General features: G+C 37.5%; 1 protein-coding gene across 1 annotated transcript in view; it reads left to right on the top strand.

The window, feature by feature from the left end:
- Positions 1 to 23,461, top strand: part of LOC112053006 (homeobox protein invected-like) — an 84,141-nt gene that overhangs the window by 34,513 nt on the left and 26,167 nt on the right. The gene's annotated exons all lie outside the window — the stretch shown is intronic.

Genomic DNA, 23,461 nt, shown 5'->3' with positions numbered 1-23,461 from the left:
CAGTTTAAATTAGTTCATACAAAAATGAACTTAATCACCCATTAGATAGAACACAAAATCGTTTGAACGAATCGTGTAACAACGACCTACCCTCATTCAGTTTATCAAACAACATGCCATCTAATGTACCGAAAAGGGATGTTAATTTGATAAGTGCCGCTAAGGGATGTTTAGGGGATGTTTTCCGAGATACGGAGGGCGGTTTTGAGATGTTATGGGTTATGATTTAGGGATTATGGTTTACAAGGAGATAAGGATTGCGTTATGGGGTTGTTATTTGGTTTGGGTGATGTTTTATTAAATGTAGCTTAGAATGCGGGGCTATATACGCCCTCCTTATGTTGTTTGTTACTAAAGATTGGGCAAAATATGGTATCAACTGGTTCTGCTTGCTTTAGCATTTGCATATGAATAATGCCTGGGATGCTAAACTTTATCATTATCAACCCATATTCGGCTCACTGCTGAACTCAAGACTCCTCTCAGAATGAAGGGTTAGGCCAATAGTCCACCATGCTGGCCCAATGCGGATTGGCAGACTTCAGACACGCAGAGAATAAAGAAAATTCTTTGGTATGCAGGTTTCCTCACGATGTTTTTGCTTCACCGTCTGAGACACGTGATATTTAATTTCTTAAAATGCACACAACTGAAAAGTTGGAGGTGCATGCCTCGGACCGGATTCAAACCACACCCTCTAGAATCTGAGGCATAGGTTATATCCACTGGGCTATCACGGCTATGATGCTAAATTTGCAGTTACTAAAACGTTATGGTGACCGATTATATATCCTATGAGGAGTGACGTACCTTTAAAATATGATGAAAATTGTGAACCTCTATTTTATTTTCGGGGTAGGTTTTTTACAGTACAAAATTCAAATTATTTCTAGAGATAATAAGATATCGTGAGGGTAGTTATAGAAAAGTCTTAACAAAAACAAACACAAGGCAATCAAATTAAACCGCATGAAGCATGAAAGTGTGCTTATAAATATTTAAGCCACCCCTCGTAGGGGGTGCAACGTTACAATTGATTTTAGGGACGTGTGATAGAGATAGCGATGTTTCGTGCAGTAGTAGTCGAATGCGGTTTTGCTTGCTTTTATGTAGACTTCCTCTTTCCTCTCATCATCATATCAGCCGATGGACGTCCACTGCAGGACATAGGCCTTTTGTAGGGACTTCCAAACATCACGATACTGAGCCGCCTGCATCCAGCGAATCCCTGCGACTCGATGAATCCCTAAGACTTATTCCTCTATCTTAATATATAAATGCGAAAGGTATCTCGAAAACCGCTTGACATAGGAAATTTAAATTTGGCAGGGAGGTAGTTCGTAGGTAGTAGACGTCCACTAAAAACGGATTTTGCGAGAGGGCTGGATTAAAGAAGTCTAAGGGCGAACGATGTCGCGGGCGTCCGCTAGTTGAGTTATAATCTTCACTTCTCTGTCCCACACTGAAAGTTAACATCAGAATCGCTCATCTGATTGTGACATCAGTGACGTAGGGTGCCTTGGAGGGGCCCTGTTACAAAATTAGGTAGGGGGCCAAAATGAATAAAACGAAAATGCTCGTTTAAAATAAATATTATGACTTAACTTATGTAGGATTTTCCAAATTATGGGCGCACACTTTACCATGGAAAGTAGAGATTGTGGAACTACATTTTACAAATTTTTGCTTCCAATTCCTTCCCTGAAAAAAATCCCTGTAATCCGGGGGGCGATGAACGTTGGGGTCCCAAGGTGTTGGAATGGCGACATCTAGCGAGTCGCAGAGATGTAGGCAGCTCCGAATCGTAATGTTTGGATGTCGCTACCAAAGGCAAATCTCACGCAGTGGACGCATTCTGAGAGACAGAACTACCGGGTATGTGGGACTCACTGACTGAACATATCATATCCACTAATACCCAGCGGAGTTACCTGCGTCATATTTGGAATGTAATAGGATAGCGAAAACAGACATTTTAACGTCTCGACGCGCTCATTGTCGACGGCCTTTGTGGCGCAGTGGATTTACCAGACGGAGGTCCTGGGTTCGATCCCCGGCTGGGCCGATTGAGGTTTTTTTTATTGGTCCAGGTCTGGCTGTTGAGAAGCTAGTTGTCAACCTACCGCCAAGCGATTTAGCATTCCGGTACGATGTCGTGTAGAAACCAAAAGGGGTGTGGATTTTTGTCCTCCTAACAAGTTAGCCCGCTTCCATCTTAGAGTGCATCATCACTTACTATCAGAATGTAGTCAAGGGCTAACTTGTAAAGAATAATAAATAAAAAAAAGTGAACGACTATCGGCTGATGATGATGATGATGAAACATCGCCAAAACAAGCTTTTTCACATCTAAACGCGCTCATCGAGGCACGCACTAGTGTCCACAAGGGTAGGAGGAGGTGCGCATATCGGCGTCTTCTACCACCAGTTCTTCTTCTTCAAAGCGTGTCAGCATCAGGCCCAATCAGTGGCGTGCACAAGGTTTGAAAGAAGAGTAGGCACTGTACGAAGAAATTGTTCTAAATGGAAATCCTCCTCCAATATAGGTTGATAAGAATCAGTTCTCAGGGTATGCAGTGCATTTTGGCCTGTATGAAGTGCAATTTAGCAAACATAAAAATTCCCCTGCCTTAGGTACTTACAAAAGTTGCCAATATTTTAGTTTTGCATGTAGGAAATAGTCATGGGAAAAGTTTAGCAATTCATTGGTATTCGAACAAGTTGTTATACCATCGGATTGGTATACAAATAACAAAACTGTAGATAACTACTTATTGGCATGTTACATGTATTTTACTGAGACAGACAGATCTACCGCATTTAATGAAAGCTTTTTTTATTGTTTACAAGTTAGCCCTTGACTACAATCTCACTGATGGTAAGTGATGATGCAATCTAAGATGGAAACGGGCTATCTTGTTATTTATTTATTTATTTATTTATTCATTTAAGTTACATTTCCACATGTCATAAATAAAATTTCATAATTATTACAAATGGAACCCTGTGAGGGTGTTGTAACTACAAAGTAAAACTTAACTTAACTTAACATAACATAAGATAAGATAAGTAAATAAGTAGAGAGGCGGATTTATCGTTTTTTATTATTATATTTATTTACTAGTGGATGCCCGCGACTTCGTCCACCCTTAGACCTCTTTAATCCAGCCCTTACAGTAGTATCACTGTAATAACCCTTCTTGCAGTCGGGTAAAAATGGAGTAACTTCTCCCGTTTTCCCAGCATTTCCCTTTACTGCTCTGCTCCTATTGATCGTAGCGTGATGAAAAGTATACCATAACCTAGCCAGGAGTATGCAGGATATTGTACAAGGTTTCGTTAAAATTCGTCAAGAAGTTTTTGTTTCTATAAAGAACATACAGACAGACAGACAAACATTTTACGGATTGCATTTTTGGCATCAGTATCGATCACTAATCACCCCCTGATAACTATTTTGGAAAAATATTTGATGTAGAGAATTGATCTCTCTACAGATTTATTATAAATATAGATAGACTAGCGGACGCTCGCGACTTCGTCCGCGTAAATTTCGATGTCAACTTTACTACTGACCTTACCCTAGCCTACCCCTACCCTACCACTACCCCAACAAAACCCTACCCAACCCCTACATCTACCCTACCCCTATAGAAGATAGATATATGGTGTCGCGGACTTTTTTGTAGAACTTTTAAAGATACATAAAGTTTCCATACATCAATTTCAATTTTACACAATAGTTAAGGCAGCGCATGCAAATAAGTCTGTTTAAGAGGATTTTCAGTCCGACCTGTATGACAAAAACTGTGATAACTCGGTTAATATATATGATACCAATATAAAATATAGCCTATAGCACTCCCCGATAATGTAGCATTCTACTGGTGAAAGAATTTTTAAAATCGGACCAGTAGTTCCGAAGATTACCCCATTTAAAAAATTTGACAAACTTACAAACTTACAAACTTTACCTCTTTATAATATTAGTATAAATATAGATATAGAAGATAGAAAATTTAATGTACAGTTTTTAAAATTTCAAAACACACAACTCGATATTGTATATGTATATCAAGGTATTATTTGTCTATATAACTTTCGTAGTTTAAGTACTATGCGACTCAATAAAATGTGGTCAATTAGCCGCTTTTGTTCGCTTCAGTTTTGACGCGCTAGTGACATATCTCTATTATAAAATCTTTGGGCGTATTGACTAAAAACTGAGGAGTAAACTAACCCGATTAGTTCGGGTTGGACAATGGGTTAAGTGAGGTTTGTCTAGCCATCGTAGGTTGAAAAGCTTTTGTATTTCAGGGTTGCAAGTTACAGCAACAATCGATACTGATTTCTACGAGCTTTTATTTAACTTAGAATGGGGATCGAACCTTGGACTTAACAAATACCTCAAGTTGACGAGCATATAGAGCAGCGCTTTGCGAGTGTGTGACTGAAAAACTGAACTAGAGCGCGAGTTTTTTTTTTTCAATTTTTATTTTAGCTTTATATAGCCGTGATAGCCCAGTGCTTATGACCTAGGCCTTCGATTCGAAAGGCATATTTTCTAATCTGGTCAGGGTTATGAAACGCTAGATAGGTAAGAAATTAAATATCACGTAAAATCTCAAACGTTAAATGAAAAATATCGTGAGGAAACCTGCACTTGAAAACTTTCTCAATTCTCTAAGTTTGTGAAGTCTGAAAATTGGGATAGCGTGGTGGACTATTAGCCTAACACCTCTCATTCTGAGAGGAGACTCGTGCTCAACAGTGAGCCATATATGGGTTCTTAATGATGATGAATTTAGCTATGTTATTGCCAAAATGTACGTAAATGCAGTAATTAATGTGCCTACATGCACCTGACCAATAGGTATTACAAGTGAATTTTTCCAACAAGTTTGTTTGTATTTTTGCAGTGAAATATTTTAACAAGTTCTTCGGAATTACATTAAAGTTTATATAATAAAATGTTGTAATTATTTTCCAAGGAATATTCATATCCGAAAGGTTTCAAAGTAAATCCTAGAATGCCTTTGAATTGTATAAACAAATGTTCAGGACAATTTTTTGCTTTTGTTATATTCTATAGAATTATAAAACAAATGGAATTTGGACATCTGTTTTCTATATAACCTGTTTAAAAACAGTTACAAGAAATTTTAGAATTTTAAAAAATATATTTAATTTGTATAAGAAAAAATATGCGCCTCAAACTTCAAGAGAATTTTTATTAAAGGTTTATTTTAAAAATATTTCTTACTTCTGAGTAATCCACACGTAGTGCAAAAGTAATTTCGTCTATCTGTTTGTTCAAGCTAATTTTTGAAATGTGTTGTCTTATATACTCGTATAAGCGGATAAAAACTCTGTTTGTCGCTTAGTCCGCTAATATGTAGATAACGATAACAATCGGGACCAATGGCTGTACGTGCTCTCTGAAAACCACCAATATTTTAAATCTTGCTGCTTGCTGCTACTAAGATTTTTTTGGAAGGAAAAAGGTCAATATTTGTTTTTTTTTATTATTTTTTTTTACAACTTAACCCTTCTCTACAATCTCACCTGATGGTAAGTGCTGATGCAATCCAAGATGGAAGCGGGCTAACTTGTTAGGAGGATGAAAATCCACACCCCTTTCGGTCTCTACACGACATCGCTTGGCGGTACGTTTTAGTCGGTAGGGTGGTAACTAGCCGCAGCAGAAGCCACTAGCCAGACCTGGACCAATTAAGAAAACCTCAATCGGTCCAGCTGGAGATCGAACACAGGACCTCCGTCTTGTGAATCCACTGCGCCACGGAGGCCGTCAAAAAAAAGCCCACAAGTGTCAAAAATCCTCCTCCTAACAAGTTAGCCCGCTTCCATCTTAGATTGCATCATCACTTACCATCAGGTGAGATTGTAGTCAAGGGCTAACTGTCGAAGAATAAAAAAAGGCGAGATCGGAGTCAAGGGCTAATTTGACATTAAATAAAAAGCCCTAACTGAGTTTAATCAAGTGCATCGTATGGATAAAAAGCCCACTAGTGTCAAAAATCCTCGTCCTAACAAGTTAACCCGCTTCCATCTTAGATTGCATCATCACTTACCATCAGGTGAGATTGTAGTCAAGGGCTAACTGTCGAAGAATAAAAAAAGGCGAGATCGGAGTCAAGGGCTAATTTGACATTAAATAAAAAGCCCTAACTGAGTTTAATCAAGTGCATCTTATAAAATTATGTTAAGTCCACAAACAATTCGACTACAGACTACATTATTTATTTCTGTTAAAAGTTTTAATTATCACATGTGCTGTTAATGATGCGGTACCGACAACGCAACACCACCCAGTATGGACGTAGGCTGGTTAATAGACCGGGATTTTGAAAAAAACTGCACGCAATTCCTGTTTAGGCCCCGACCGCACTGGGCGCTGGAACGCGGCGTGGACGCTGCGTTTTGGACACATCGTTCTTAAGGCATTTAATGTTTATTTATTACAACAAAGTATACAAAATAAAAGAAGCTTTATATTATGTAGGTACTTACCTAATAAAAAAGGAAAAATTGTGATTTTATTAAACGTTGATATTTACAAATTTTTTCTTTACCCAAAATTTATTCTTTGCTATACTGGTAAAACACAAGGGAAATTCGGAGTTGGATTTATAATACAAAAGCATCTTAAACAATACATGGAAAGCTATGTAGGTATGTCTGAACGGGTTGCTATGCTAAATTTAAAAATATCAGAAAAAAAGTTTACAATCATACAAGTATACGCCCCAACAGAAGCAGCAGACGAAGAAGAGATAAACACTTTCTATGAAACCGTGTATGAAGCAATTGACAAGGCACACAAAGATTTAATTTTGATGGGGGACTTCAATGCTAAAATTGGTATGCCACAAAAAGATGAACTCTTAGTAATGAAACAGTACGGGTACGGAACAAGAAACGAAAGAGGACAAAGACTCGTTGATTTCGCCATCCAAAATAAGCTAGCTATTATTAATACTTTTTACAAGAAAAAAGCAAAAAGGAGGTGGACTTGGCGATCCCCAAACGGAAAACATAAAAATGAAATAGACTTCATACTATCAAATTTCCCTGACTTATTTCAAGACATAGAGACTCTAAGTGTAAATTTTGCATCAGACCATAGACCGCTTAGAGCCAAAATATCACTCGCTAAGCAAATAAAAAGAAGAACTAGATTTGTTAATAAGAAAAACAGTGCACTTAAAAACGAAGTAGAAATAGAAATATATAAAGAAAATTTAAAAACTCAATTATCTCAACTCAACATAGAGCCAGTAGAGTCTGTACAAGAATATCACGACAAACTTATAAATTATATTACAAATAGTCTACAAATTGCAGGAACTTCCAACTCGACAAAGACTCGTCGTGCACTCACAGATAATACTGTAAGACTTCTAAAACGACGACAAGAACTACAAAGAACCAAAAACAAAACACGATCAATGAAAAATGAACTCAAAGCACTATACAAATTAATAAGTAAATATATAAAAAGAGACTACAAGCTCTATAGATTTAATACAATTCAAAAATATCTAGAACAACAAGGAAGTCTGAAAAAGAGCTATAAAGAACTTTTAACAAGTAAGACATGGATCAATAGTTTGAAAGACTCCGGGGAAATGGCTTACAGTCGAAAAGACATTATAAACATAGCAACTAGTTTTTACAAAAAATTATATAGTGATCTAACTAACGAAACTAGAGACACTAACCGTCTGAGAATTGCTACCGAGGTTGAGAAACTCTACATAAAACCAATAGAGTCCTCGGAACTTATAGAGACAATAAAGAGACTGAAAACAGACAAAAGCCCAGGAACAGATAATATCACGAATGAGGCCATAAAAACAGCTTGCTTTATACTAGCTGAACCATTAACAACCCTATTTAATTTGATATTCGAAACTGGTGTCACACCTTCTCAATGGTCGGAATCGGACATTATATTATTATACAAGAAAGGAGACCCAAATGACATCAGCAACTACCGGCCTATAAGTCTTTTGCCATGTATATATAAACTTTTCTCTACAATAATAAACCAAAGAATAAATCCAACGCTAGAACGAAATCAACCAATTGAACAAGCTGGTTTTAGAAAGAGTTTTTCAACTATCGATCACATACATACATTAGAGCTGATAATTGAAAAATACCAGGAACAACAGAGGCCGCTCTACATTACATTTATTGACTACCAAAAAGCCTTTGATACAGTTTCACACGAAAGTATATGGGAGACTCTAAGAAGCCAAAAAGTAGAACCAAAATACATAGAAATACTCAAACATATATATAGAAATAGCTCAAGTAGAGTCAAACTAGAAACTGTAGGCCCGAGTTTTCCAGTCAAGAGAGGACTGAGACAAGGCGACCCCTTATCCCCAAAAATTTTTATTGCAATATTAGAATCTGTCATAAGTAAATTAGACTGGAAAAATCGTGGTTTATACATCCAGGGCAATTATCTAAGCCACTTGAGATTTGCAGACGACCTGGTATTGTTGTCCGAAACATACACGCAACTACAATATATGTTAGACACTTTACACACGGCAAGTAGACAAGTGGGCTTAGAGATGAATATTAACAAAACCAAGGTTATGACTAACTACTCTAAGTCAAATATAACAATTGAGAATAATCCATTAGAATATGTAGACCAATATATATACTTGGGTAAACAAATTGGTTTCAACAGAGATAGCAATGAACAAGAGGTAGAGCGAAGAGTCAAAAGCACTTGGAAAAAATACTGGGGTTACAAGGAGGTTTTTAAAAGCGAAATGCCCATTAAATTAAAGAAAAAGGTATTGGATTCATGCCTTATACCCAGCTTAACATATGCGTGCCAAACATGGAAGTTTACAAATAAAATAAAAAATAAACTAACTACATGTCAACGTGGAATGGAACGCAGTATGCTTAACATTAAAAAAATACAAAAAATAAATCACACTAAATTAAGATCTGCGATCAAATCTATAGATGCTGTAACACACAGCCAAAAATTAAAATGGAAATGGGCTGGGCATGTAGCCAGACTCAAAGACAAAAGATGGACCAAAACCGTGACATCATGGAAAGGTCCAGCGGGCAAACGCTACAGAGGTAGACCATACTCTAGATGGGACGATGATATTAAAAAAATTGCAGGCCCACAATGGCTTCAAATCGCTATAGACCGGGAAAAATGGAAATCTTTGGAGGAGGCCTTTACCTGAGGGGGGTTCCAGCAAAATATAGTTTTTTTTAAATAAATACCATAGATTAGTTACATATTAATTTTTAAAAGTAGGTAATTCTCACAAAATTGTATATGTATGTTTGTACTGGAAATAAAAGGCTTTTTTATTTTTTTTTTTTTTATTTTTATTTTATTTTTTATTTTATTATTTACAAATTTTTGGACTTTTAAACTGAAATATAGTTTTTTTCGAAGTAGCGGACTACTTAATAAACATTTTTTTTGAAAATGATAAGACTGTGAATGTGAATTAAATGTCTGTGTGAATATTGTTAAAACCTCCTGACAATACGTCTCTAGTAACTGGATAAAGATTAATCAAATAAATTGACAAAAATTCAAGTTATTGTTAATTATAACATTCAATTTAGACGCACTCAAATTCTCGGCTTTTTATTTAAGTACACATAATTATTATAAAATAAATTTAATTGTACCTACTTCAAAATCTATATTAATATTATAAAGAGTAATGTTGGTGGTGTTATAGGGATCTATCTATCTATATAATCTATATATCTGTATATTATGTATCTCTGGATCTAATGAACCGATTTTGAATTTTCATTTAGCATCATTAGAAATCCACGTATTTGTAAGTGTCAAAGGCTATATTTTATCTCCAAATATTCTCGGGAACTGGAACTACGAAGGCCAAACCGCGGGGCATCGGCTAGATAACATTTAAAATGAAAACATTGCGACTTGCAAACTTGCAACGCGCGCGCTTATTAAACGCTAAGTGCGAACGAGGCCTAAATATAGAAACAGTGTAACGTATAAAAAAGTGGCCCAACACGCCTGACAGCGCAGCGGGGCTCTGGGAACAGGGTAAAAACCCACCACTCCAACCCATTATACCAAATTTGGTGCAACACTCATTCATACTAACGCACGATTACACACAACTATTAAACACTACGTGGAACTGTTTGTGTGTTTGTTTAAGCTTTTGTATGGGAAAGTGGTATTTGTTTAACCGACTTAAAAATAGGAGGCGTTTTTATGGGCTACGTGAGTAAGTTAGTAAAGATCTTAAAAACACTGTAGTTAAGTGGCTCGTCGATTCTCTTTCTACGATCGCTAACGCTCCGAAAACTTGAAAAATGTATGGGAATCTTGAAATCTTGATCACGTGATTTGTCGATAGCAAATGTCATGCCCATACATTTTTCAAGTTCTCGAAGCGTTAGCGATCGTAGAAAGAGAATCGTACCACTTGGCTACAGCGGTTGAATCTATTTAGAAAGGTCTGGTCGGCACTATAGTCATACTCACCAATTATCATCATCAGAAGTCATCATCATCATATCAGCCAATGTACAACATAGGCTTTTGGAAGGGACCACTTTCTAAATGGAAGGGGAAGTCGTTCCAAACGTCACGATCCTATAATCCTGCATCCTATACCTGCATCAAACATCTTATGATCTTATCTCATCAGGAGGAGAAATTGAATGAATGAATGAATGAAATATACTTTATTATACACCAAAAAGAATAATAACAAGCAAGAAATTAACTTAAAAACTAATGTACGATACATTTTTACATTTTGTGCAATTTGTAACTATAGTGCATACCCTAGTTGAAAGCCTTGTGCACGCCACTGTATCTCATTATTAACAAATCTGGCGGAAACAATAGATTTTCCGGGATGGAAAGAAAATCTCTAAAAAAAAGTCTCCATTAAAAATATCACCCGAATCGGTCAACACACAAAATCGCTTATTGATGTGATTTTCTCAGCAGTTTCCTTTAATTTTACTTGATTGAAACACTTAAATTTAATAAGCTTTAAAACTAATCAGGTACTTAAATAAAAAAACTAATTCTCAATATAGTTAAACAAATTCCCCCTTGAGAATATCTCCTTCAAAGCCTCCCTCCTCCCATTCCTGAAATTTCAATTGGCCAGAAGTTTGCCAATTAAAAGTCACTCAAATGTCACTTCGGGTGAAAGCGCTTTATTAACTTGGAGATGCCATTTTGCTTGATTACAATGCCAGGGGGTCCGACCCCCTTCTGAAGTGGGAGGTTTGACTTGGTTATTTTGATGAAATTTGGGTTATCCAATCAATACTATAGCAAGTTAAATATATAGCAAAATATCTAGGTATCTATATAGTTCTTCTAATAAACTAATGATAATTTTGTACTTTAGATAGGTTACGTGCCTACAAAATACGCAAAAAAATACTAGACGGTCACTATGAGCAGATTTTGCAACAGGGCCGGATTTAGGGGGTCTAAAGGCGGATGAAGTCGCTGGCGTCCGCTAATAAATTTTATTCGTACCTATACTAATTAAAAGGCCAGGCCTCCCGCCTTACAGGAATATGGATATATGGGGTTTAGACCCACAACGCTGTTTCAATGCGGATTGACAGGCTTAGGCTATGTCCTATGATAATATACCAGTATATTATACCTTTAAAACTTTTTAATTGTGTGCATGTTAATAAATTAAATATCACGTGTCTCAAACGGTGAAAGAAAACATCGTGAGGAAACCTGCATACAAGAGAATTTTCTTAATTCTCTGCGTGTGTGAAGTCTGCCAATCCGCATTGGGCCAGCGTGGCGGATTATTGGCCTAACCCCTATCATTCTGAGAGGAGACTCGAGCTCAGCAGTGAGCCGAATATGGGTTGATAATGATGATGATGATATTATACCTATGTATTGTGTAATATAGTGTACTGTAGTATTCTAAGTAATCATTTAACGTCCATATATAGCAGTCGATATACAAAACACGTCCATTGTTAGAGCATTTTCTCCTTATTATGTATAGCGCGTCCCTCCATTAACTTACTGATGCTATACGAAGCGATAACTGCCATACGATGCTATCTTATAATATTACTAGCTGACGCCGCGCAGTTTTGCTCGCGTGGTTCTTGTTCCCGTAGGAATACGGGGGTAATATATAGCCTATAGTCTTTCTCGATAAATGGGCTATCTAACACTGAAAGAATTTTTCAAATCGGACCAGTAGTTTCTGAGATTAGCGCGTTCAATCAAACAAACAATCAAACTCTTCACACAAGTGGAGAGAGCCGTGATAGCCCAGTGGATATGACCTCTGCCTTCGTAGGGCGTAGGTTCGAATACGGTCCGGGACATGCACTTCTTAGTTATGTGCATTTTAAGATATTAAATATCACGTGTCACAAACAGTGAAGAAAAAACATTGTGCGAAAACCTGCATACCTGAGAATTTTCTCAATACTCTAGTCTCTATATGTGTGAAGTCGCCAATCCGCATTGGGCCAGCGTGGTGGACTGTTAGCCTAACTAATCCCTCTCATACTGGGAGGAGACTCAGTATGAGAGGGCAATGCTAGTCAGAGGTAATCTTGTACCTCTTCACATTAACATCAGATGAGATTGCAGTCAAGGGATAATTTGACATTTAAAAAAATGTGGGTAATTGTTCCCGTAGTCGAGAGAGCGTTAATGAGTTATCACTAACTAATTGACCTCATTAGCACTTCTGCTGGTAATTAACAGCTATTGTTTGAGCACTCATAACACTTACTTAACTAAACAAAAAGCAAATCTTGTAACAACGTGGAATGGTGTTAATATATCTACCCGTATTGGAAACCTCCTCCTTATAGGAATAGTTTGAAGTTATTACTCTTAGACTAATAACCTATAGACCCGCAACACCTAACAATTTTTCACTTTAAACGCAATGCCTGCAGCGCTAACGGCAGCCGTTAAAACTGATCATCATGCTGATCGCGACCAACACACGATCAGTTGTGATGTGAGATTGCTTGATCGTCAGTGGTTGACATAAGCCACTTCTGTGACTGTGTGAGTGTAAGAGCTAAGCTAAATTTCGCCGACTCACACACGTACTAATCGTAGCGTGGCGATGCGTCAAGGGCTCCCATTTCGGGGCACATAAAACGGCTCACGACTACACATTATCTATGTGTTATATATCTATGGTATTATTATTTTATCTACAAGCCGGTGCCCGCAAAGACGTCCGTCTGAAATTTTATTTTTCATTAATCCCGTGGGAAACTTGTTATATTTTTTGATGAAAAATAGTATGTCGCTCAATAATCTCCTTGTCTGTTTTACAATGATAGTCCTATTAAAATCGTTTAGCCGTTATGATTAGCCCAGACAACAACACTTTAAAAAGTTTGTTTGTGTTTACTATCGTATAATTTGAGAAAACACTTTTCTCAAATTACAAGACGTATACGAAAACAGTTATCTTGAAAATACAGATAGACTCAACCGAGAATTTTAATTGTCTGTCTGTCCGTTTGTCCGGGCTAATATATGGAACGGCTCAACCGATTTTCATAGAACTTTTACTGGAAGATAGAGGAGGGTATTCAGCAATATATAGGCTACTTCTTATTCCCGATGAAAAACAACGGTTGTAAATAAAAAGTCTAAACTAAACCTTTTTATTCTATACAAGTTAGCCTCTAATTACAATCTCACCTGATGGTAAGTGATGATGCAATCTAAGATGGAAGCGTGCTAACTTGTTAGGAGGACGAAAATCCACACCCCTTTCGGTTTCTACACCAAATCGCTTGACGGTACGTCTTGGACGGTAGGGTGGTAACTAGCCGCGGCCAAAGCCTCCCACCAGCCAAAATCTACTTTAAATAATAGGATTTGAATATGAATTTGTATCTAAGTCGGTTAAGTTAGTTATAAGTTAGCGAGTGAAGCCATAGCTAACGCGACTCCGGTGGTCCGCAATTAACTTTATGTTTTAATTGCTGCAGACCAAGCTCTAACTTAACTTTATTAGCGTTTTATCGGCCCCCTAATGGCGTCAGATTGTACTAAATAATAGACGCTGCTTCGATGCTCTATGGAACTGGTTTGGTTACGGATTTTCGGAGTTCCGGGTTTGAATCTCTGTTTAACTTTTTAATACATCAAAATTCATTTATTTCAAGTAGGCTCAGTTACAAGCACTTTTGACACGTCAGTTGACTATTTGTAACTCAGACCAATTATAGAAGGACCTGTATCGCACTCATAGTCACGAACAAAATTGTCTGTCATTTTCTGAGGAAAATGAGCTTAGATTTGGTATATATCTGATACTAAACTAGAATTTTTTGCCCGTTTTTTAACACAATTCAATTACACAAAAAGGTATTTTTACGGAGCTCTTTAACCGACGAACACGATTACAACTATTTAACATCGATTCTATAGAGACAGTTTTTATAATCGCATTAGATCGTTGATCATATACTTGGCAGAAAAGTAACGTCTAGCGAGGCAGGTCCTATACAATAATTGGTCTGAGATTTGTAAAGATTCTACCACCGGTTCGGAAGGCAGGTTCTGCTGAGAAGAAACTGGCAAGAAACTCAACAGTTGTTCTTTAAAAAAAAACATACAGTATCACAAAAGTTACAAATGTGTAACTCTTTGTCAGAGAGGCATACTTGAGCCACTTACCGGTTTCAGCTTTTTCTGCTGCGGCTCTCGGTCTTGTTTCTGTCTCTTTGATATGACACGGTGCTAATGTGTCGACGCATGTAGCATCCCACGTTAGGGCTCGCCCCATTTCCCAGGGAATTACGTTAAGTTTGACTACTTGTAGATACTCCACCAACGGTTCGGAAGGCAGTTTTTGCTGAGAAGGGTCTGCAAATAAACTCAACAGTTGCTATTTAAAAAAAAACATATATACAGCTGAACGTAGAACCTCCTTTTTTTGGAAGTCGGTTAAAAATAATCATATTCATTATCGTGTGTGAAGATAAAAGTCGATTCAACAACTTCCAAGCATCTCTGTCAATTATAAATTCATCAATTAGAATTTTTTCATGACACGACGAAGGTCCGACCATCACTGGCTGTGTTCTAGAGTAAATTCTAAATTCTCACTTGAGATATGTAGTCTTAAGTATGCTCCTCAAGGGTCCGCAGCAATTAGTGGAACATAAGTAAAGTCATGTCTTACAACGCAATCATTAGTACCTGCCGAACGTTACTGCCGACTTGTTAGAGACGGCCGCATTCACACCGACTTGTAACATAACATCTATAGTGGCGTGCACAAAGATTTTGCCTAAGGTAGGCATTATCATCACTGATAACCCATATATTCAATTAACTATTACGAATACGATTCTCTCCTTAGAATGAGAGGGGTTATTAAGCTAATAGTCCACCGCGCTTTTCCAGTGCAGATTGGCAGACATCAGACTTTTTTTTCTTTACAAGTTAGCCCTTGACTTCAATCTCATCTGATGGTAAGTGATGATTCAATCTAAGATGAAAGCGGGCTAACTTGTTAGGAGAAGGATGAAAATCCACACCCCTTTCGGTTTCTACACGACATATTACGAACGCTAAATCGCTTGGCGGTACGTCCTTGCCGGTAGAATGGTAACTAGCCACGGCCGAAGCCTCCCACCAGCCAAACATGGACTAATTAAGAAAACCTCAATCGGTCCAGCCGGGGATCGAACCCAGGACCGTCTTGTAAATCTACCTCGCACACCACTGCGCCACGGAGGCCGTCGGTCTAATAGTGTCACCGCGAGAATCAAACCCCGGACCCACTTGGACTATCAAAACAAAGATGTGTTATCGCCGCGTTGCAACGACTTGCGGTACGGACGGCTTCAGTGTGCTCGTGGCGTTCGAGCCGTCCACATCTCTTGTTGTGTAATTCTTTATGCGTTACTTGGGATAGGGGAGAGTGACTTGAGTGGAAAAGGGGAGTGTTTGTTATCACTCAAAGGCGCCTTTAACCCTACACACAACGTTCACAAATGCGTGACTCCACTCAAATCCATTCTCTGCCATTATATTCAGGTCTTATTTTGGTTACAGTTTGTATTGTTAATTAAGTAGTCCTGACAAATGTTGTAAATCATAAGCTTTGCTCGACATTAGTTTTCTTATTTGTGTAATTACTTCTCAGTCTGCTAAAAGAGGTACGGTGTAAACTCGGCAAGGATCTTGACTAATAGTTAAAGTAATTATCGCGGGCATAGCGTCGGGGCGGACACGGCGCAAGATGGCGGCGCGTCACTTTTGACGTTTACAAGTTTCCCGCGCTTTCCTCCCAGTGTTGCCAGTGAAGATGTAATTTGTTTTCACTGCTTCATATTAGCATGTTTGAAATTTGAATTAAATTTTACAAACATTTCTTGCACTCTCATAATATATTTATTACCTACACAAAATATGATAGAAAATCTCGTGATTTTGAAAGACTCGTGCTCAACAGTGAGCCGAATATGAGTTGTTAATGATGATGATGATGAGCCAAAAACCACCATCTTAAGTCGGGATTGTGATTGGTGACAGTATGACGCACGACTGCGGAACCCTACACTGAGCATTGCCTGACTTGCTCTTGGACTTGTTTTAATATTTACATATATACATGTATATATACACATAAACATAAACATAAAATATAAAGAAAAGAAGGTACTTAGGTGTTCATAATAAAATAAATAAAATGCGATTTTAAAGTTGTGTCGATACGAAAGTTTTGCACATTTATCTGTATTTAATGTGGTATCACTAATTAACACGTTTTTGAACATAGACTATAGTCAAGACAATAATTATGTTAAAAAAATTTAGCTCTAGTCTCAGACTAATTAGATAAGGACGAACAAAATTATCTGAAGAAAACGAGCTTAGATTTGGTAATACGAGTATCTTACACTAACCTAGAGGTTTGGCCGTTTTTTACACTATTCAACTACAGAAAAAGGTATTTATAACCGACGATCACGATTACAACTATGATACATCTATTCTATAGAGACAGTTTTTATAATCGCATTAGATCGTTGATCATATACTTTTACAGAAAACTAACTTCAAGCGAGGCAGGTCCTTATGTACCTAATTAGTCTGAGGCTTTAATACTCAACAGCTCAAAAGGGCTAGAACCCAGAGCCGTAAAGCTTCTTATTAAGAAAAAATCAACGGACTCAAGAAGAAACGAACATAGACAAACGCAAGGCAGACAAATACAAGTCAGTAATTATAAAAGTGTTTCCCTCAGCCGGCCGCCATGTGCTAATGAACAAATTAAATGATAATTACTCGCGGACGTGTGGACAGGTAATTGCATGTTCGGCACACAAGCGAGAAAAAATATTACATACTTCTAATTGAATACTTGCGGACTGTAATTTTCGTTACAATGCCTATTATTAACCGATTGCAAAAAAAGTAGATTCTGTTTATGATCGAGTTTTTATTTTAATAAATTTTTAGTTAGTGTCTGATGACAAGTATCGGCCGTGGCTAGATTAAAAACAATAGATTCATATTAAACTTAATATAAATGATATTAATTCCGTGTAGTACATGAAATAAAGATCCGAATTATATCAATATTAATTAAAGTTTCTTTCATTAAAAGGGATTTCTTGAACAACTTAATTTAAAAATCATGTATTTTTCAAATGTTTCAAACGTCAAAAATGCTGTCGTCCATTTTGTAACGTCACAATGTTACTGATGTACTAAACGTCAAACAAATTTTTAACTATATGTTACATAAAATATGATACATATCATATTGTGTAAGTTAATATATAATATACATCATGGTCGACAGGCGTTTTGGCTCGTATTGTTAAATAAATATTTAAAAATTAAGAGATAACTATTAAGAGATAACTTGTCACGCACTAAAACTACTAAATGGATAGTTACAAGGCAAAAAACAAAACTGCTTCTTTTAAGTCGGTAATCTAATGAAATGGAAAAAATAAAATAAACAGCGAATCGCCGACTCACAGTCTCCCTGCACCGGAATTGATTAAACAAGTGTCCGCAGTAGATAAGAGGAATTCATTCCGAGTCATTAGTCACCCTCCTCCCTCCCTCCCGGCGCATGGCGGGTAGGGGGAGAATCATTTGCACGTTTTATTTGTTTACATTTTTACACTTTCACTTTAGCGAGGGTGCAGTTTTTACACGACTGTGCATTGAGGGTTGTGCTCAGAGTAATTACCACAGGACCTGACTAGCTAGACGTTACCCCTCTGTCAAAAGTATATGATCACGATCTAACGGTATACAAACTGCATCTATAGTTGCGTTGCTGCGTATATGTTTCGTTGTGTTAAAATTACACATGTGTGTTTTACGATTTAAATTTATAGTTGTGTGTAGTGTAATAACGCATTATACATATATTTTACCTATTGGTGTTAAATATTTTCAAAGTGTGAGTTTACCTCGTCCCCCTCAAAAAGCGACAGAGAATTTTGTTGGGGAGTTTGAATATTTGCCATATCTTTTAAAAAAGACCAATATTCACATTCCCCTACAACTAGTCGGAAAAGGCTGTATTACGAATAGTTATGACAACAGTCCAAAGGACGGGATCGAACCGTAACCCCTCGGTGATGAGTCCGACGCTTTACCGTTGAGAGTAAGAAAGATTGAGTGCAAGAAGGCGTGCACAAGGATTTTTACTAGGGTATGCACTGTACTTATAAATTGTACAAAATAATATAGATAATTCTTTCTCCAATATATGTTCGTAATGGATAGGCCCCGTAAGAGCCGTGATAGCCCAGTGGATATTAACTCTGTCTCCAATTCCGGAGGGTGTGGTTTTGAATTCGGTCCTGGGCATGCACCTACAACATTTCAGTTGTGTGCATTTTAAGTGATTAAATATCACGTGTCTCAAACGGTGAAGGAAAAACATCGTGAGGAAACCTGCATACCAGAGATTTTTTTTAATTCTATGCGTGTGTGAAGGCTGCCAATCCGCATTTGGCCAGCGTGGTGAAATATTTGACCTAATAATCCTTCTGATTCTGAGAGGAGACTCGAGCTAAGCAGTGAGGCGAATATGGGTTGATGATGATGAATGGATAAGCAGTATATTTTAGTAGCTATGAAGTGCATGCTATTGGTAAGAAAGCTTCTAGAAGAGTAAGCACCCAGTCGGATATATCATGAAGTACAATCTAATACGCGATCGGTCGCAATTTGTCGGATGTGAGAGCGAGGCAGCGGCACAGTGCGTCCCGCTCGCTCGCGTCGTTTTATTTTGCTGCCGCGGTATCAGACAAGCGGGCCACCCAGCAGGCTGGATAGGGCTGCCAACTCTAGTTAAAATGCTTAGTAAGAAAGAAAGAAAGAATATTTTTAGTTGTTATTTAAAAACTAGCGGACGCCAGTGGAATTCAGTTTCTTACAAATCCCGTGGGAACTATGGATTTTTCCGGGATGTAATACCTATGTGTTTATCCAGAGTACAATCTATTTCTATTCCGTTTCTATTCTAATAAATTTCAGCCAAATCGCTCCAGTAGCCGCAGCGCAAAGGAGGAAATATACAGACTTACATAAAATTTCGCCTTTATTATATTAGAGTGATAATCAACAGAACCGAACAAAACCTATGTCATTTTGTAGTTTTAAGTGTAATTTAACTTTTAATCATCTCCTATTTTTGTAACCTCGATTGAGATTCATCGAAAATCCTTGAATAGTTTAGGCGTTACTTAAATATACTGATACAACCTGCGGTTTCACTCGTTGAAGATGTAACAAAAAAAACCCTACAACCTCATAAATCACAAATATAATATTGGTATGTATAAGAGCCGTAGTAGCTTAGTGGTTTTGACCTCAGCCTTCGATTCGGAGGGTGGCATGCACCTCCAACTTTTCAGTTAGGTGCATTTTAAGAAATTAAATATTAAACGGTAAAAGAATAATATACCTACCTGGATACCTCATAATTTTCTATTTCTCTAATACGTGTGCGAAGTCTGCCAATCCGCATTATGCCAGCGTGGTTGACTATTGACCTATCCCCTCTCATTCTGAGAGGAGATTCGAGTTAGCCAAAAAGGGAGACGAATGAGTTGTTAATGATAATTATTAGTTCTAAACATACATCAATACAAACGTACATACATACAGTGACTACTTAAATAATAACCCTTTCTTTGGCTTCATCGTAGATAAAAAAATAAATGACACATTTATCGCTTGGCACAGCCCTGAATGCCGTTCAAAATATAATTACCATGATGGCGGATGCAAAATGAATTTGTCAAAACATACGCGAGCGCGTCCCGACATACCGAGGAGTTGCTCTGGAGTACTCGCTCTTCCGGCCTGTCCAGGCCAGACCTGCGTCTTAAGTTTAGGTGAAGGTCTGGCTGTAATATGTAATCAGACAGCATCACTTAAGACACTGTCTACTGAAGTATTTGTAAACCTCAGACCAATTACCATGGGACCTGCCCTCTGTAGACGTTAACTGTCAAAATTAGGTATATGATCACGATCTAACGTTTTTATACTAACTGCGTCTATATAATCTATGTTTCATTGTGTTAAAATTTTCGGTCCAGTTCTTAAAAGGCACATACTCATATTAAGAAATTTAAAATCACGTGTCTCAAACAGAGAAAGAAAAACATCGTAAGGAAACCTGCCTGCCTGATAATTTTCTTAATTTTCTTTGTGTGTGAAGTCTGCTAATCAACATTAGGCTAGCGTGGTGGACTATTATATATATATTTTTAATAAAAAAAATATTTGCCATATCTTTTATAATATAACCAATATTCCCCCTCTAACTAGTCGGGAAAGACTGTGCTAGGGGTGGGTACGACAATAAACCACAGTGGCGGGGATCGAACCACCACTCCTCGGTGATGAGTCCTCTTACCGTTGAGCTATTAAGGCTTATATTAGCCTAACCCCTCTCATTCAGAGAGGAGACTCGTGTTGTACAGTGAGCTGAATGGGTTGTTAATGTTGTATGTGCATATACCTACACAAAAAGCAACTAGCTAGCTACTTTTAGGCGTTTTTAAGAAACGTGATTTCGTATTCACTATTAATTTATTGGTAAAAATTACTAAACAGTCTGTTGGACATTGTGGATTTAGTTTTCAATGGGCTTTACCTTGTACATATGTTTTCTGTGGCTTTACGGGGTATAATAAATATGGTTGTTATTTATTCGATGATAATTGTATTAGGTTACTAGCGGACGCCCGCGACTTCGTCCGCGTGGAAATCAATGTAAACTTTCAAGCCCTATTTCACCACTTTAGGGGTAGAATTTTAAAACATTTTGAATTACATAATATTTTGTATTTTTTTTATGATTTATGAACAAAACTTTAAAACTGTAACTCTAAAAATGAAGGACTTTCCATAAAAACTTTCAACCCCTATTTTACCCCCTTCTCATTTTATTTTTGCAATAAAAAGTATCGATTATTTTTAGCTTCAGTATCGATTATATAATGCCCCCCAACAAAAATTTTCATAATATCTTCGATGTACAGAATGTACAGAATTCGTATTATAAGTATAGATTCTAGATGGCGCTAGTAGTTCTCTATGCCACACTAACGTTTGTTGTTACAAATGGCATAAATGAAATCTCAAATGGCGAATAATTTTATAGAATTCGACTAGTTTTATTAAAAGTATAGACGACCAGTTTTATTAAAAGTGTAGATTAGACAAGTTAGTGTATAGGACAGCAGAAGCCTAACACAGTTTCGCAAAATTAATTAACAAGATATTTCACGTCCAAACGTCTGTCCTGGTAAATTGTTAGACAGATTAAATTACACTTTTTTGTCGTACTCATAAAACTTCTCAGTTTTTTGTTTTAACGTGAAAATGATACGTCATTTAAAGTTGCAGACGTAGTTAGATAAGTCACATAAAAATAGCTAAATGTTCCGTACATCTAATATATAAAATTCTCGTGTCACAGTTTTCGTTGCCATACTCCTCCGAAACGGCTTGACCGATTTTGATGAAATTTTGAGGGTAGGGGTAGGGTAGGGGTAGGGTAGGGGTAGAGTAGGGGTAGGATAGGGGTAGTTGAAAGTTTACATCGAGTTTCACGCGGACGAAGTCGCGGGCGTCCGCTAGTCTATTTTATAAAAGCGAAAGGTCACTTACCAAGATATCTCGAAAACCTCTTGACGTTTGACGTACGTCTTCCTACAAAGATGTTTAGCAAGGAGGTAGTTCATAGGTAGCAGACGACAGGGCCGGATTAAGGAGGTCTAAAGGCGGACGAAGTCGCGGGCGATTGCGAGTTACATCTATACTTTAGTAGTAACTACTTGGATATTTTTGTGATACAGCCGTCCTGGGACGTATCCCTAGCTATCGCCTTGTTTATTTCTGCAGCATTGCTGTGTTCTTGTCTGAAGAGCATGGTTGTCGGTGTAATCACACCTAGTCAGTTTGATGGACAGAGGGCGGCACTTTGTAGGACCTGTTCCTTATATGTTATGTGAAGTGATGGACAGAGGGCGGCACTTTGTAGGACGTTTTGTATACATGTTCTGTGATGTGTTGGTCTGTTTATCTGATGTTTACAAATTATGAAAAAAGTTCGTATATTACGCGGATGTCAAGGAGACGCGTGACGTTTGGTTTTTTAGGGTTCCGTACGTACGTAGTACAAAAACGGAACCCTTATAATCCCCCTCCCCCTCCATCCCACATTTTAAGGTCTGTCTGTTTTCTCCTAATGTAATGGACCAATCCAATTGAAATGTGGTACACATATCAATTTCTATGACCCAAATACAGGGATGTATTGTAAATAGATAAAATTTGAGTAGGTATGGGGGACACTTATTGGGGTAAGATGGAAAAATAACTTTTACTAACTTCATCGTAAGATACATCAAATTAATGGTATTGACAAGAGGATTTCAAAAATATTTTTTTTTAAATTTAAAAAAATTACCTTTCAAGTTATTTAAACAAATAGATGACAATTGACCATGCCCTTTTTATGGGTTTTACCGGCTTCACCACGCTGCTTTTAAAGACTCATTCATCAGACTGGAACACTCTTTATTTTGTGGATATAAGTAAATTGGCTGGTTAGGGTAGGCCGGGGCCGGGGACGGGCATTCCATTAAGAAAAGCTGGGTTAGCCCGACCTAGGACTCAAACCCAGGACTCGTGATCCTAAGCCACATGCTAACCACTGAGCCAACGAAGCAGTCAAGTACTCATTGACATCTATATCACCGTGTGGGGTCCGCCCACACTGCAGTACGCGGCACCTCGTACTGCGGACATTTTACCCAATGATTTATTGTGTGATCATTTCACACTTATTTTGTTTATTTATTTTAAATGTACTCAAAAGAGGTTTTCGTTTCGATA

The sequence above is a fragment of the Bicyclus anynana genome, chromosome 18 (assembly GCF_947172395.1).
Source record: "Bicyclus anynana chromosome 18, ilBicAnyn1.1, whole genome shotgun sequence".
Lineage (NCBI taxonomy): Eukaryota > Metazoa > Arthropoda > Insecta > Lepidoptera > Nymphalidae > Bicyclus > Bicyclus anynana.
The sequence above is the reverse complement of the archived record's forward strand: the minus strand, read 5'-3'. Positions and strand labels throughout refer to the sequence as shown.